The sequence below is a fragment of the Etheostoma spectabile genome, chromosome 19 (genome assembly GCF_008692095.1).
Source record: "Etheostoma spectabile isolate EspeVRDwgs_2016 chromosome 19, UIUC_Espe_1.0, whole genome shotgun sequence".
In the NCBI taxonomy this organism is placed as follows: Eukaryota; Metazoa; Chordata; class Actinopteri; order Perciformes; family Percidae; genus Etheostoma; species Etheostoma spectabile.
The window spans coordinates 16,794,993-16,812,590 of record NC_045751.1 but is presented as its reverse complement, the minus strand read 5'-3'; the positions used below and the strand labels follow the sequence as shown (position 1 = coordinate 16,812,590).

Here is a 17,598-nt window from a genome sequence, read left to right as displayed (position 1 = left end):
GAACGTCAAGTTGAGTTTAGAAGCCCTTCCAGATGGTTCTCTCCACAAGACGATGTGAACTGAGTTACCAGCGGAGTACGTCCACTCTCAAATACCACTCGAGCATTAAATACAAAAAAGTACATCTAGAGCATGTGCAATTAATTTGGGATTAAACGCCAGTTGTCAATGGACAATCATGCGATTCATTACGATTTAATATTTTAATCAATTGACAGCCCTAATATGTGTGTGTGTGTGTGTGTGTGTGTGTGTTTGTGTGTGCCAGATCTTTGGGGGCCCTTTAAGAAAAAAGTTACATTATTGTTTGCATATTGTTTGCAAAAGGACTTTTGACTTTGGCTTCCGTGTGTATGTGTGTGTGTGTGTGTGTGTGTGTGTGTGTGTGTGTGTGTGTGTGTGTGTCAGAGATGTACTCACTGTACCTTTCAGTCAACCTCTTTGCCATTTTTATTTATTAACACTGGGCGGGAAGTGAACCAGCGCTCTGATTGGCTGGCAGCTGTCCCAGCAAAGTGTCTCTGTTGGCATGTAAAGCTCCTATTTATGGATCAGAGTAGAGTAGTCTAGCTTTAAGAGGAAATAAATATGAATTCAAGGATTGTACCTGATGTCTAAAATACCAGTGAAGAATGCATGTGTGACTGGCTGTGTGAGTGGCCGCTCCTCTCACCCTATGGGAGGCCCCGCTCACGCTCTCCTTCCCTCGCCCTCCTATCAGATCCCTGTGCATGTCCCGAACCCGTCCCCACTTTATCCTTCCAAACTTGGACTGTTATTTTCTGTAAAAATTTGTACTTTTGAACAAAACTATTATCAAAGTGACTAATATATCTCTGTTAGGTACGTTTTAATGTTAGCAATAACGTCTATACATCAGTAAAGGAATATATTTGATATTTAAATGCAGTGAAAATATTACGTGATAAAACAACAGTGATGATGGATAGAGGTTGTGTTTTAAAAGCAATATTATTCTGAGTATAAACAAAAAAATGAGTGCCATAAGTCTTTTCTCTTTTTTTTTCTTGTATTTCCTGTTTGTTTGACTTCAGTCCTCTGCCTCATTGTTGTTTGTTCCAGTCACTAGTACTGTAAGTGGTGAAGGCTTCTGTAGCTTCCCAGTATGTCTCTGTGTATCATGAATGCTGACTTGGTTAAGCTATAGCAACAGAAATAAAGACACCCTGCTGCTTCTGTCCACATTGAGCTTTTATTGAGTCTCAGCATGCACCGCCGGCTGTTTGATACACAAGATAATGGAGTCTAGTGTCAGTCTACATTACAGTCCTTCCTTCTTCCATCACTCCCACACAAAGTGATCATTATCAGTGCCAGTATTCAGCAGTTGCATGACATGATCATTGAATGTGTCTTGGATATATTTATATTCAAATGGTTATCTTGTAGGGCAGGGGGTCTTCAACAGGGGGGACCCCTAGGGGGTCCGCAGAGGTACTGCATGGGGGTCGCGAAAGTTTTGGTTGATTAGACTTTTTTTTTATTCCCCCCCGCAATTTTTTCCACTAATTGAAATGTCTTTAAATAACATTAACATGAATTCAACAAACTGTAGTAAACAGATAAATGGAGGCAGAAGATGTCTTTCAGTCATCAATGCACACATGGCACTATAGGACCAGTTTGATATAACACAATTTTATACAATATATATAATTAGGGGGTCCCCGCTCCATCTCGCCATCAGTTTAGGGGTCCTTGGCCTGGAAAACGTTGAAGACCCCTGTTGTAGGGGGTTACCCCGAATGGGCGACTACTTGGTGATTTGAGCTTGCTTTGACCATTCTCACATTGTCCTTCAAAGTGCGTCAAAATACGAAGCTTGGTGAGGTTGGCGTTTGTTTTTGACGCAAAAAGTCTCCTTTAGTCTTTTATTTAAACGCACTTGGTCGGGACTCTTAGTGTCACTTTTTGACGCTCTGGGTCGAGATGTACGTTCAACTGACACACGGCACTAGAACGAGACAATTTCAGTGCAGATCCACTTTTGCGACACGACTGAAGCGTGGTGGGGCGACGTAATACATCCGTGGTTGATGCTCCACACCCTTGACCAGCAGCTGATTGGACGGATGCGTCACTTGGGTCTGGCTACTCCCCGAATTTCAAAATTCAAAATGTCCCATATTAAACTAGGACTGGGTCCACCTCTGATTTCTCTAATCGATTCAATTCCAATTCACAAGGTCCCCGATGCAGTTTGATTCTATATCGATTTGATGAGGGATATTTCACTCACAAAACCAAATTTGCTCAGATAGGAATGAGAGTCTCAGAAAACGAATGCTGTAAATTGTACTAGGAACTAGAGACGATCCAAATCATTTTTCTTCTGACTACCGATTCCGATAACTGACTTAGTATGATCGATACCAGTGTGTGATATATTTTATTATGTTGTAACAGCTGTATACGTCTTTCCCTGTATGGATGTGATATGATTTCAACGTTGTCGGTCGGCTCAGGTTAAACCTTTTGTGAAACAGAACCAACCAAACAATGAACGCCTAGAACTTTATTTATTATCCAGTTTGACAGTCAGTCATAACGGTAAAAAGAATATCAATAAACTACTCTAGTGTAAAGCAACACCAAAGCACTTTCCTCTTGTGCCCTACAAGTTGGAGCGGAATTGTCTCAGTGGAAATACGATCTGCTACCCGATTGGCAAACTTGCGTAGTGCGGTTATAGCCGGTAAAGAGCCGCAAAGCGAATGCAGAAGTAGCCTACCGTTCAACCTGTTACGAATTGAACCAGTGAAACAATTTTGGAAACATTTTTTAAGATACAAAAGAATTTTTGGTGTCGCTTTAAACTCCAGTTCTATCCGATAACGATAACCGCATTTTAGGCAGTATCGGAGGCTTTTCCAATACTGGTATCGGTAGCAGAACATCTCAACAGGGACCCCTCTAACCTGGTGCATTGCTAGAAATATGAATGTTGTTAAGAATTGACCCCAATGCAGTTGCATAGAGACAAGAGAAAGTGCTTTCTAGAGGGTGGGATGCTGAGACGAAAACCTAAAGCCAGACATCTGTGAAAATGCCCATGGCAGTTTTTCCCTTTGCCAAAATTACGGCAAACTTTGGAGCGTTTTCTTAGCACGACATGGGTTCCTTAAATCGTCTAGTTTCATATGACCCCAATATCTTCACTCTAGCTTTAAAAACTGATCCTCTCCAAAAATCTGTGGACGTTATGGATCAAAATCGGATCATTCAAATGACGATTAATTTGAATCAGCAGAACCCAGTCGTATATTACATAGAATTGCTTGGTTTTTCCCAGTAAATCATGATATATAGCCTACTTTGGTATAAATGTCAACCTATTAAGATACTGGTAACAACAATTAGAAGTGAGGGTACTTTTTGGACAAAATCAGAAGTGCCAGTACTCAGTACATTAGAGTGATGTTCTGTGGAAGCTTATTCCACACTGATGAAGAAACAAAGCAGGTGAAAAGTTGATGAATGGCTATAAAATAAAAAAGGTGTAGGGGAAAAAGATGAGATACCAAGTAAACTTCATGATGTAGCTACTAAGTGATCAATAGAGAGATTGCCATGACTATTTTTACTTTTCGTGAATGAATAATGAGGTAAGTTTGTAGAGGCCGAGGGACACATGAAGGAAAATGGGAAAACGACTCATGTCTCCACAGGTAATATCACAAGGTTTGTCCTTCTGATAGTAGTTCCATGCTGCCGCCTAGTGTCCAATCTATGCATCTAGACTGGAGCAACTGAAGATTCATGTTTTTGTATTGTATTGTATTGAACACTGCACAAATCCTTTTGCTCTCTGTCATCTAGTATACTCGCTGTCATAATACCAAATATCCACTGCTTTGAGCATGCAATTCTAAATCCAACAGATTAATAATGAGTATTAAGGTTAAATCTAAATCACTCCTATTATTTAGAATATTTTCAGGGCTTTACCTTGCTGTCTGACAGCCCTTTATGATGGGGAACTGAAGTTGTTGTCTATTCTCTCCACCAGACTCCTTTGACAAAAACAGTCATTTTCACTCACAGAAAACGGGAGTTGCTGCTCTACCGCTGCCTCTCATCGTTAGTCTGTTTGTGTTTAGGGGTACTTCAGACTCCAAAGTACACAATAACATAACTAACTAACCGATGGAGGATGCGGTAGACAAAAAATTCTGTGTTTGGCAAGGTTAAATTACTTTTTATGTCAAAGGAGTCTGGTGGCTTTCATGAGACCATAGATATTATTATAGTGTATTATTATACAACATTAAACTCAAGTTCCTTTATTAATGGCTTGTCTCACATTGCCAGACTTTGCTCCAGAGCGCTACAGAGGAGGATCTGACTAGTCCACACAGCATTCTGAGATGGGAGAAAAACATGCTCTGGTTTATTGGCATTTCTTTAAACCAATCACAATCGCCTTGGGCTTCCCTAAGCTTCGCATGGTGCCGCTGCAAAATATCCTCGGGAAGGAATTTTTTTTTCGTGCAACATACGTTCAAAAGTTGGTTTAGTCATACAACAAAAAACTCAGCTAGACTGTATGTCCAATCCAGCTGTCTGGATTTAACCTGCAGAGGTCTGAGGAGCAGTTAATCATAGTACTCAAAAATCCACCAGAATTTAATACGACACAAAGAAAGAGGAAGGTGAAGGACATCTGGCAGAATTTCCTGTAGCACAGGAGCAAGTAGAACATCGTTGATATTGACTATTGGCTCGCTAACATACAGTATGAGCAGACTGGATGACTAAGTGAGAGTCACACAAGAATCCTTAGGCCATTAAATAATACATATAGACACTTCATAAAGGGTGATTTTCCAAAGTACCAGCAAGTAAAACACATATCTGATGACGAACCTAAAAAGATTAAACAAAAACAAACTGTGAATGAAAGAAGTTTAGGTGACTTTATTGAGCACAGTGCAAATTCCTATTAGTACACAGTACAAAGGGTTTTTCAGGCGCATGGTTGGAAATGTGAGGCTCTAAAAACACAGGTGGTGGTCTCGTGCTCCTTCAGACTCTATGTATCGGCTTGGGAGAAACTAGGGCTGGTGGAATTGAATGAGACTGTAGACGATGTGGAGATGAAGGAGCACCTCTGGTTCAGCTGTAGATGTGGAAATCTGGGAAGTCCAACAGGGTGGAGGACAGCAACACGCTCATCAGAAAAAAAAACATAAAAACCCATGCACCGGCAGTTGTATAAAAAAGGGTGTTTAAATTCAGACGTGATACAGAATTTGAACATTTCAGGTCATTTCTATCATGAACAGAGGTTTCTGATGAGATAATTACATGATCCACACTGCCTTGAATCCGACTTGTGGGAGGAAGAAGAGCTCTTTCTGGGCGTGACTTCAGCAGGTCCATTTTGATGGGTGTTCATCATTAGACAGACCTGTGAGAAGAAAGAGAAGATTTGTAATCCGGGGTCTTCAACGTTTTTTCAAGCCAAGGAACCCTAACCTGAAAGAAAGACAGAGCAGGGACCTCCTACCACATATAGTTTCAAATTACGTTACATATGAAACTGGGCCTACAATAACACGTAGGATGGCCTAAAAAATCAAAACTTTTAGAGTTTTTGTTGATTTTCTTTTCAGTTTTTTGGTGCTTTTTCCAAAATCTTGCCAACATTTGTCGGGTTTTTTGAAATTAGTTTTTTTGACACTATTTCAATGTTTTTGTTGCTTTTTTCAATCCCTGCCAATATGTCCCGGGACGTCCCTAAATAGCTGAGATCTCTGTACTTAGTTACATTCCACCACCGTCAGTGACTGCTGAGTAGGATGCCTGTTGTTTTTGGGGATATTTTGGCAGTTTGGTGCTCCATACGATGTTTTGTTAAAGGGTAAGTGGCGCTTGGTCCGGTAAACATGAGAAACCGTAAGTAAGGGTTTCTATTTACCAAGTGTCTTTGGGCTGGTCTTCCACTTCGGTGTGTACGTAGAACCAAGAGATGAGGTGGAGGTGCAGGTTACTGGAAGAGGTGTAGGGGGCGGCTCGGGTGGCGTTATCTGGCTGAATATCTGGTGGAAGCAGCAGTGCAAGTTTCTGAAAAAAGGCTGTAGGTAGAGGTTTAGGTCGCATTGCCAGACCTATCTCCTTGTGGAGTAAGGTCTGGTTTCACCACAGATGCATTTTGGGATAGGAGAAAAACAACTCTCTGGGTGGTTTGCATTTCGTTAAAGTGCTCATGTTATACTTTTTGGTGTTTTCCCATTCCATTATTGTGTTATATATCTTTTTTGTGAAAGTAATAGGTTTTACAAAGTGAAAAAGAAAGGTACAACCTCTAAATACAATTATTAACTTGAAAATGAGCACAATATGAGCACTTTAAACCAATCACAATCGTGAAGGGGGGGGGGGGGCTTTGCAGAGGTGGTTTGTGTCCTGGCAGGTGATTCCGATTGCTGTTGAGGCTGAAACTGGATAAGAGTTTGTTAACAGAAGCTGATTCAAATTACAACAAAATCATCTCAGTGTTGAACTTCTTAAGATGATGACTTAAAACACAATAATTACGTTTAAAATACAATACATAAAACTTAACTACAATACCTACCCTTAAACTACAATGTTTAACTTAAAATTATGATACTTAACTTAAACGTACAATACTTAACTTACAACTACAATACTTAACACTTAACTTAAAACTAAAATACTTAACACTTAACTTAAGACTACAATACTTAACTTACAACTAAAATACTTAACTTAAACTAAATTAACACTTAACTTAAAATACAATAGTAACTTAGCACTTAGCTAAAATACCATACTTACCTTAACTTAAAACTACAATACTTAACCTTACACTATTAAATAAATACTATAGCACTTAATTAAACTACAATACTTAATTAACACTACGTAAAACTACAATACTTAAATTAAAACAACTACTTATCATTAACTTAAATACAATACTAACTAGCACTTAACTTAAAACTACAATTCTTAACATAAAACTACAATACTTAACCTTAACTTAAGACTACAATACTTAACTTACAACTACAATACTTAACTTAAAACTACAAACTTAACTTAGCACTACATTACTTAACCTTAAAACTACAATACTTACTTACTACTATAGTCCTACTTAACTTAAAACTACCATATTTAACTGACTCCAGATTATGTACAGATTTAAACTAACTGAAATATAACAATGACTTAGTTCCAAGCTCTTTTCATTGGGGCGTGGGGTTCTCCGAAATGTCCACATCATAAAGAGGAGGAGAGACTCCGACCCCATAGGAGACGTCCACATGCACCGGCCGTCTTCATCGACCGTCTCAGTGACGTGGGACGGTCCAGTCTCTCCCACAGCTTCTGCTTGATGCAACGCCAGCTTTAAACTGTAGGAAGCGGCGGCGTTCTTGTACCTGCGAAGCGGAAGAAACAGAAATGAAAACATTATGAAAAAACAAGTGATTGAGAAGTTATTCCCCTCGGTTTGTGGAAGACAAAGGTTCTCTTTGGGGATTGTATCTCTTAGCACTCAAAAACATTAAAGTAAAAACTTGCCATAGTTCCAAGTGTCTTGCAGAACTGGTGGCCCACGGGGCTGTGACCTGGGAATGATGTTTTATGTATTTTATGAAGTTTTCTGAACTATAGTTACAGTGGGGCAGCTCGGTTTAACACGTAGACGTAGACATATTTTGAGAGCTCCAGTTAGCTTTTAGCGCTGACTTAATGAAGGGCCCTCTGGAATCTGTCTTTAGTTTTCTAATTCTCATTTCCTAATACCATGTAGTTTAGATTCTGTTATCACCAAAACACATTTGAGCCTACAATAATGTTGCCTCAATCTGTGACTGTTCCCAACCAAAGATACTTGCCAACAAGCTTAAAATCTTTCTGGGGGAAACCCTTCAACTAAAGCCCTTAGATGTAAGTGTAAAAAAGTCTTTAGGTAGACTAGTCATTCAGTAGGTGCTGCACCTAAACACCTTATAATTGCGAGGGAAACAGAGTGGTAGATTTGAACGAGTCTGCTTTTTGACCCAAACATACCTCAGCAATCATCTACAACCTCATGGTAGAGCTGCTGGTAATTCCACAGACGGTTGTGTATCTTCAGAGGTCGTCGTGGTGTGCAGCGGTGCAGAGGAGATCTGAGGCTGGGGGCCACGGTGGACGCAACGGCAGGTCAGCTGGCAAGATGGTGGCCTCAAACTGTGGGACCAAACCCAATAACTCTGCGATTACAATTTGGGATGGAAGGCTGGGGAGCAGGTGACCCCAGTTGAACCTCAGAAGTGGATTCTCAGCAGGCTCGTCGTGGTGCAACGGGTGTAGAGGAGATCTGGAGGGGGGGCGCGGTGGACGCCACCGGCAGGTCAGCTGGCAGATGGTGGCCTCAAGCTGTGGGACCAAACCCGATAACCCTGCGATCTCACAGCTGGGGTGGAAAGCTGGGGAGCAGGACCCCAGTTCAAACACTCGGAAGCTGGATTTCAGCAGAAGGTTTAGGGAGGCGGGCCACGGAGGTCCTTCCTCTTCTGGGGACGGTCGCCACGGGCAGCAGAGTCGGGCGCTTCGCTTTAAATGCGGCACCTGTGGAAAGCCAAGTCAATTATTATTTTATTGAAACAATGTGCAAGCACATTTGTAACCAAATGAGGTCATGCTTCCAATAAGCAGGCACATACAGGGTGGATGAAATAAAAAAAACATTACACACATTTTACAGAATCAGAAATTACCTTGAATTATAAAAGTGCAAATGTTGTAAATGTAGCCTACTTGTGCAAATGGAATACTATAACAGGGTTTCCCCATAAAGGTGTTGGCCGGTGGAGAGTTTTCTTTTATGAGGACCCGGCTGGGCCAGTACCAGACTGATGGCAGCATTAATAGATATAATATCAGCAATACATAAGTACTAAAAGCTAACTGGGAATTTGAAAACAGCAAATTGTCTAGCGTTACTCTGCGGCTGAAAACCATGGATGTTAAGTGAATATACGTTGGAGATAGACAACAATGGTGAGGTGGAAGTGTTACTGAAAGGTGTCCAAGCCACCTAACCGATAAGACTGAACGACATGCGTCATCATTTCCACAAATGTCTCTGTTTGTGCCCGTCCAGCTATAAAGCAACTCTGGACTTTAAACAAAATGGGGGCTCGGTTTTAAATGTCTCCGTTTAGGGTCTGAAACATCGGATTGGTGTGGACGCGAGCGGTAAACTTTGGTTTTCAAATCCATGTAGTATTGTAGATATAGCTGAAAAACTAGTTCCTGAAATGTAACACCAATAAGCAGTGCACAGTCTGTACAGAAGGCCCGCACTGTGTCCCGTCGTTATATGTTACCATTTTGAAAACTGTCTAAATCTGGAGTTCTGGGGATTACACTGTGAACAAATTGGGACTAAATGTGTTTTTTTGTCAAAATCAAGAATCAAATGTCTACCTGGTCGTTGCTGCAGCATGAACACCTGGCTGCAGGCCTCTTTACCCCCTTGCCTGCCGTGCTGATTCTCCTTTTTCTGGAGTCAGGGTCTTGTGACATCTGGCATGAATAAAGTACAAAAAGAAACTTAAACTTCCCTAAACTGACTTTCTTTTCACAAGCACCCCGTAAGGGCCCCATTCAACTCTTGGAGTTCATGGAGGCCAGATTAACTTTTTTTTTAAACCTGGACCCTATTTTACATTTTTGTAGGAAATCTGTCCAGTATTAAGTGACACTACTGCAGTTGACAGCGGTGAACCAGCTGGAGTGCTTGTTTTGCCATGATATATAGGAAAGGATCCCTACATAGATAGACTAACGATTTTAAAATCAACGAGACCATAATCAAAAAGAACATCATTTGTGTTGCACAAGACTTAAACTAGCGATTGAGACCATAAGTCATTATAAAATGTTTACTGAGGTGAGAAGTGATCACTTTCTCATAGACTTCTACAGAAACCGACCTCCCTTTGCAACCGCCCCATGCTGGAATTCAGATATAACGCCGGTTTAAGGCACTTAGCACCACATTGCGCACTTCGCTGAACTGGATCCTCACTCCAGTAATTAACAGTATGGTTCAAATCTCACATTTCCATGCTGGAGGTTGGTGTGTGAGTTTAGTCAGTCTCTGTGAGGCTTTAGTCTTGTCAGGATGGAAGAAGTTGTCAGTAGGAATGAAATGTGGAAAGGAACGGTCGAGTGGAGCTCAAAAGAAACACTTTTTTTGACCTTGTGAGATTTTGTTTTTTTTAAAAAAATGTGCACCTGCCTCACAAAATGATGCACCTGGGACCATGCATGCAACCATGGGACCCTGCCTTTTGGCTCGCAAACTAGCTCTTTTAAAATTAAAAATATTAATTTAAAATCAATTCAGCTCCGTTTAACATTTCACAGCCTCAGTGAAAAACCTTGTCATCTCTGTTCTTAGGAGTTTTCAGTCAACTTTAGCCTTTATTTAATTATTATCATCATTTGCTGTAAAAAATATTCTTTCAACTTCTAGAGACTCCTCTTAAGAGGAGAACAGACCCACGCAGTTGTCTGAATTTACTGCATTTATTTTCCAGTATATGCTTAAAAGTGGCTAGCTATGGGCTATGTTGTGTTATGACGTAGAACCAATATTTAAATTTATCCTGAACTACAACTAAAACTGACGAATTATGTCACATGAGAATAATTAAAATCCCCTGTAGCCATTTAGAGGAACAGTAATAACCATTTCAGCTTAATTTCAAACCATCATAATATTTATAGGCATTCATAATATTCTATATAGGTTATATATACATATACAGTTATGTTAGCCTATAGGTGAAAAATTATGTTTTTAATTCTCCATTGGCTCAGCTCTACAGGTTAGCCAGTGTCAGTGACTTTGTCTGCACTGAGAAATACATAGAAAACACTGCAGGCTTTCAAAGGGTTCAAATCTCACATTTTCCATGCTGGAGGTTTGTGTGTGAGGCTTTAGTCAGTCTCTGAGGAGCGTTGCTTTGTCAGGATGGAAGAAGTCGTCAGTAGGAATAGAAAGTGGAGAATCGTCGAGGGGAGCTTGAGAGAAACATTTTTCTTGACCTTGTGGGATTTTGTTTTTTTAAATGAAGACCTCCATAAATGATGCACCTGGAGACCAAACATAAAACCAGGACCCTGCATTCAGCTCACCTGTGTACTCATGTTTCTCTGACCATCTGTAGACCATCAACCGAATATGCCTGGTGGTCATATGTCTGCTATACAAATGTGGGTTTAGGGTTAGAGTATATAGAGTAGGCTATGATTTAGTAGGCCTTCATTTTTGAAATTGTACTATAAGTATATACAACCAGTGGACACACACACCCACACCACACACACACCACACACACACACACACACACACACACACACCCAATATATATATATATATATAATATATATATATATATTATATTTATAGACTGTATACTCTGGGAACCCTCACCTTATCGTGGTGGAGAGGTTTGTGTGTCCTATGAACCTGAGGGCTGTGTGTCTGGGAGCTTTGTGCTCCTGGTAGGGTCTCCATGGCACAAGAGGTCTCAGGGGAGGGACCAGCAAGAATGTTCAAAGACTTCAAGGTTAATAAGGAAGGGATAGAGAGACCCAGCCCGGAGGAAGCCGGGGCCCCGTCTGGAGCCAGGCCCAGACGGTGGGCTCGTGAGGGAGAGAGTTGTGGCCGGTGTTTGCACGGAGCGGTCGGGCATTAGCCCGAACAAGTAAGGGCACCTCTCCTCCAGCCCATGGGCCCACCACCTGTGGAGGATCCAAAGGGGTCGGGTGCGCTGCTATATGGGTGGCAGCGAAGGTCAGGGGCTTCGACGGACCAGAACCGGGCGCAGAGGCTGGCTTGGGGACGTGGATGTCACCTCTCTGTGGGGAGAGACGGAACTGTGCGGGAGGGTGGAGCGCTACCGGTTAATCTGGTGGGGTTACTCTATCGCACAGTCTCGGTTCTGGAAACGTTCTCCTGGATAGGGGTGGACTCTGTCCTACTCCGGAGTTGCTCATCGTGTGAGGCGCGGGCGGGTGTGGGGATATCTACAAGCCCCGGCTAGGCGCCGCTGCGTTGGAGTTTACCCCGGTGGACGAGAGGGGTGCCCCCTACGCCTGGGGGAGGGGGGGGAAAACTCTGACTGTTGTTTGTGCATATGCACCAAACAAGAGTTCGGAGTTTCGGCCTTCTTGGAGACCTTGAATGGAGTCGTATGGGGCTCAGTAGGGGATCCTAGTTTGCGGGGGACTTCAATGCACCGTGGGCAATGATGGAGATACTTGGAGAGGCGTGATTGGGAGGAACGGCCTCCCTGATCTAAACCAGAGTGGTTGTCTGTTGTTGGACTTCTGTGTAGTCATGGATGTCCATCACAAACACCATGTGGAAATAGGGATGCTAAAGTGTACGTGGTACCAGAGCACCCTAGGCCAAAGGTCAATGACGATTTTATAACGTTTCATTGATCTGAGGCTGATTTTGGACACTGGGTGAAGAGAGGGCAGAGTGTCAATGATCACCATCTGGTGGTGAGGTGGGTCAGGGGGTGGGGGAAGGACTCTGGACAGACCGGTACGCCCACGGGTAGTGCGGGTAAACTGGGAACGTCTGGAGGAGGCCCTGTCGACGGACTTTCAACTCACACCTACGGGGAGGCTTTTGGTGCATCCGTGGGGAGGCTGGGGGCTTGAACCTGAGTGGACATGTTCAAAGCTTCCATTGCCTAAAGCTGCGGCGGCGAGCTGTGGTCTTAGGGTTTTAGGTGCCTCAAGGGGACGGGAACCCACGAACACCCTGGTGGACACCGGTGGTCAGGGAAGCGTCCGACTGAAGAAGGAGTCTTTCCGGGATATGTTGTCGGTAGGAGGCTCACGGAGGCAGTTGCAGGGTACCCGACGGGCCCGAAGGGCTGCAGCCTCTGCTGGCAGGGCAAAGCACGCGGGTGTGGGGAGAGAAGTTCGGAGGAAGATATGGAGAAGGACTTTCGGTCGGCACCAAGGTGCTTCTGGAAAACGTTCGCCACCAGGAGGGGAAGCGAGGAATCATCCAAGCTGGTATCAGTAAGGGTGGGACCTTGTTGACCTCAAAGCTGAGGAGGTAATAGGGCGGTGGAGGAGCCACTTTGAGGAAACTCCTAAAATCCAGCTGACACGCCTCTTTGGTGGAGGCAGAGCTGGACGGATGATGGGGGATATGTCGTCAATTTCAGTGGAAGTCGCTGAGGTGTAGCAAACAACTCCACAGCGGCAAGCCCCACAGGGATTGCTGAGATCCGTCCAGAAATGCTGAAAGTCAGGGTGTGGAGGGGCTGTCTTGGTTGACCGCCTCTTCAAATTGCGTGAAGTCTGGGACGGTGACTAAGGAGTGGCAGACCCGGGGGGGGTGGTGGTTCACCTCTTCAAAAGGGGGACAGAGGGTGTGGTGCCACTTACAGGGGTATAACAACTCTAGCCTCCAGGTAACGTCTACTCCAGGTGGCTGGAAAGGAGGGTGTTCGGCGATAGTCGACCTCGGATGGAAGAGGAACAATGCGGGATTTCCGTCCTGGTCAGTGGAACAACGGATAAGACTCTTTACTCTCGCAAGATCTGGGAGGGGCCTGGGGAGATGCCAACCAGTCGTACATGTGTTTTGTGGATATGGAGAATGGCGATGACGGGCCCCGGGAGAAATTGTGGGAGCGTGCTGCGCGAATAGTGGGAGGGGGTTCCCATTCTAGGGCATCAATCTCTGTATGGCCAAAAGGAGAGCTGTGTCCGGTTCTCGGCGTTAGTAAGTCGGACTCGTCAGGTGAGGCAGGTTGGCCTACGCCGGGCTGCGCTGTCCAAATCTGTTTGTAATATTTAGGAAGATATCGAGCGTAGTCGGGGAGGGGAGGGTGTTGCAGTCGGTGGGATCGGGATCTCATCGCGTGACTTTTTGCGGAGAGGTGGGTCTGATGGACACCGATCATTATTTGGTCTTGTGAACCTTCAGCCTCATGGATCGGTTCGCCCAGCCGAGTGATGAAGCGGCTTGGGATTGAGGATCAGCCACCCTAATGAGGCCATGGTTCTCAGCAGGAAACCGATGGAGTGCTTCTCTGGGTGGGAGTGAGTCCTATCCCAAGTAAGGGTTTATGATACCTGGGTGTTTGTTTGCGATGGAGGGGAATATGGGACGTTGAGATTGGTCGGGAATCGGAGGCAGATGGTGCGGTTATTACATTCCGTTTATCGCACAGTGTGTGACGAAAAAGAGAGTGAGACCGAAGGCAAAGCTCTCGCATCTTACCGGGCCAATTTTCGTTTCCTCCCTACACATCTGGTCATGAAGCGGTGGGTCTGAACCGAAAGAACGAGAACACAGGGTAACAAGACGTGGCCGAAATGGTGTTCTCGCAGGAGGGTGGCTGCAGTCTCCCTTGAGAGTGGGTGAGAAGCGTAGTCATCAGAGAAGGAGCTCGGACGAGTAGTAGAGCCGCTGGCTCTTGCGTCGAGGAGCACGTTGAGGTGGTTCGGGCACTGGTAAGGATGCCTCTGGGGCGACCTCACTAGGGAGGTTCCGGACGCCAGCTGGGAGGGCCTCGGGGAAGACCCAGGGACTGGTGGATTTTGGAGTTATTCCCAACTGGCATGGGACGCCCGGCGACCACCAGTCGGAGATGGTGAGTGGCGTCGGGGAAGGAAGTTGGTGGTCCCCTAGGAGCTGCTGCCCGCGACACGATACGGATAAGCGGATATGAAGAGGTGAGAGGATATAGACTGTCTGATTAATAGACTGAATAATTATTTAATTTATTTAAAACTTTAAAAAAAAAATCAATAACAGGCCATGTATGTATTAGAATTAGACTTAGACTCTCTTATTAATCCTTTTGGGATGACTCTCGCAAGGAAATTGAGTTTTCCAGCTTCAGTGTTAGCAAGAACAAAGACAGTTGGGAGGATAACAAAAATCACAGTAATAGTAATAATAAAAACTAGAACATTCGTACAATAAAAGACATGAAAAAGACATTAACCATAAATTATGAGACAAAGTGTCAGGTTGAGTAAAGTGACCAGGCATTAAGGTAAGTCCAGTGTGGTAGTTGTAGTAGAAGTTGTATGTATGTCTGTGTATAAATATATACTGTATTATATATCTATATATATTATGATGATGTATGTATGGTATGATGTATGTTAGTATGTATAGTATGTATGGTATGTATGTATGTATGTATTATGTATGTTGTATGTATGTAGTTTATTGTCCTCTTGCCCTATTTCCTCCTCCCCCGCAGTGAGGAGTTGTACAGTCTGATCGGCATGAGGGACAAAGGAGTTCACTGAGTCTGTTGGTCGACACTGGGAAAGGAGCAGCCTTCACTGAACGGCTCCTCGGGTGTGAGACGGGTGTGCAGGGGGGTGGCTGGCATTGTCAATAATGTCCAGCAGTTTGTCCAGTGTCTCCTCTCTTCCACCGTCAACAGGGGTCCAGCTCATGCCGACCACAGAGACCGGCCACGCCTGATCGTCATCCAGCTGGAGGTGTCCTTCTTGGATATGCTGCTGCCCCCCCCCCCCCCCCCCCCCCCCCCCGACACACCACCAGTGTAGAAGAGGACACTGGTGACCACAGACTGGTAAAACATCCTCAGCAGTTTGCTGCAGATGTTAAAAGACCGCAGTATCCTCAGGAAGTACAGCCTGCTCTGTGTCTTCCTGTACAGGTGGCTGCTGTGTGTTGTCCAGTCCAGTTGGTGTCCAGCCAAGCCCGATGTATTTGTTGATTGAACGCTCCACCTCAACTCCTCTAGCAGACGGTGTGCGGTCTTGGTCTGGACCTCCTAAAGTCCAATGACCAGCTCCTTCGTTCTTAGAAGTGTTGAACTGTAGGTAGTTAGCATGACACCAGGAGAGTCCCAGTCCCCCCAACTAGACATTGATGACTCCTCCTCTCCTGTAACCTGTGTAAAACTGACAAAAAATTTTGACATTCGGTCCTTTTTCAAACTTTTTTGTTTTTTTTTGTTTCACAAACACCCACCTTTACCACATAGTTTTACCCAGTACTTTTTAGAATTCATGGTCAATAACCTCATTTATATAAAATTATACCAATATTGAGTTAAAAAAAGCAGAATTAGGAATTATTTTGACTGATAGTAAGATCAGAGGACGTACAGATTGAAATAGTCAAGAATTAAATTGATAATGTATTTGAAAGAGGTTGTATGGAACCAAACCATTTTTTTTTTGGTACTTGGTTAGAATTAAACCCTATTTCAGTATAGACAACCTCCTTAATAGATTTTCAGTTTTCATCGTTCACGGCCGTTGTCTTAATACTACGTCATCTTACAGCGCTTTGGCCGAGCTCTGCTTGCCGGTGCGTTCCATACAGACGTGAAGGTTGGTTTTACCCTCAGTGTGTGACGACTGAGAGACATGACCAACCGTCGTATTTATGAGTTGGGAGTGACTTGTGACTAATTTAGTTCGCAGTGTTTGAAAATGTGGATCATTCCATTCCGCTTTTGGGGTGCTGAATGTTCCATATTAACTAGGACTGGGTCCACATTGATTTCTCAAATCGATTAAATTCAATTACCCAAGGTCCCCCATGAGTTTGATTTTATCATCGATTTGACTAAGGGATTATTCACTCACCAAAAGCTTTGCTCAGCGTAGAATGAGAGTCTCAGAAAACGAATGCTGTAAATTGTACTAGGAACTAGAGATGATCCAAAACCATTTTTTTCCCTTCCTGATACCGATTCCGATAACTGAACTTAGTACTGATCCGATACCAGTGTGTGATATATTTTATTATGTTGTAACAGCTGTATACGTCTTTCCCTGTATGGATGTGATATGATTTCTAACGTTGTCGGTCTGGCTCAGGTTAAACCTTTTGTGAAACATGAACCAACACAAACAATGAACGCCCTAGAACTTTATTCATTATCCAGTTTGACGGTCATTACGGTAAAAAGAATATCAATAAACTACTCTAGTTTAAAGCAACACCAAAGCCCTTTTCTTCTTCGGTCCCCCTACAAGTTGGAAGCGGAATTGTCTCAGTGGAACTAATAGATCTGCTACCCAATCTGGCACACTTGCGTAGTGTGGTTATAGCCGGTAGAGAGCCGCAAAGCAAATGCCGAAGTGCCGTTCACCCTGTTAGGAATTGAACCACTGAAACGATTTGGAAACGTTATTTTAAGATACAAAAGACTCTACTGTAGAACTTCAGTTCTATCCGATAACGATAACCGCATTTTAGGCAGTATCTGAGGCTTTTCCAATACTGGTATCGGTGGCAGAACATCTCAACAGGGACCCCTCTAACCTGTTGCATTGCTAGAAATATTAATGTTGTTAAGAATTGACCCCAATGCAGTTGCATAGAGACAAGAGAAAGTGCTTTCTAGAGGGTTTTGATAATGAGACGAAAACCTAAAGCCAGACATCTGTGAAAATGCCCATGGCAGTTTTTCCCTTTGCCAAAATTACAGCAAACTTTAGAGCGTTTTCTTAGCACGACATGGGTTCCTTAAATCGTCTAGTTTCATATGACCCCAATATCTTCAC

At 43.5% G+C, this 17,598-nt stretch overlaps 1 long non-coding RNA gene across 1 annotated transcript; it reads left to right on the top strand.

Annotated features, from left to right (window-relative positions):
• The first annotated feature begins 6 nt into the window (after positions 1–6).
• LOC116707227 (uncharacterized) lies at positions 7–1,201 on the top strand. Its single transcript, XR_004336426.1, has 2 exons — positions 7–375; positions 409–1,201. It is a non-coding gene; the product is annotated as an uncharacterized LOC116707227 (long non-coding RNA).
• The last annotated feature ends 16,397 nt before the right edge of the window (positions 1,202–17,598 follow it).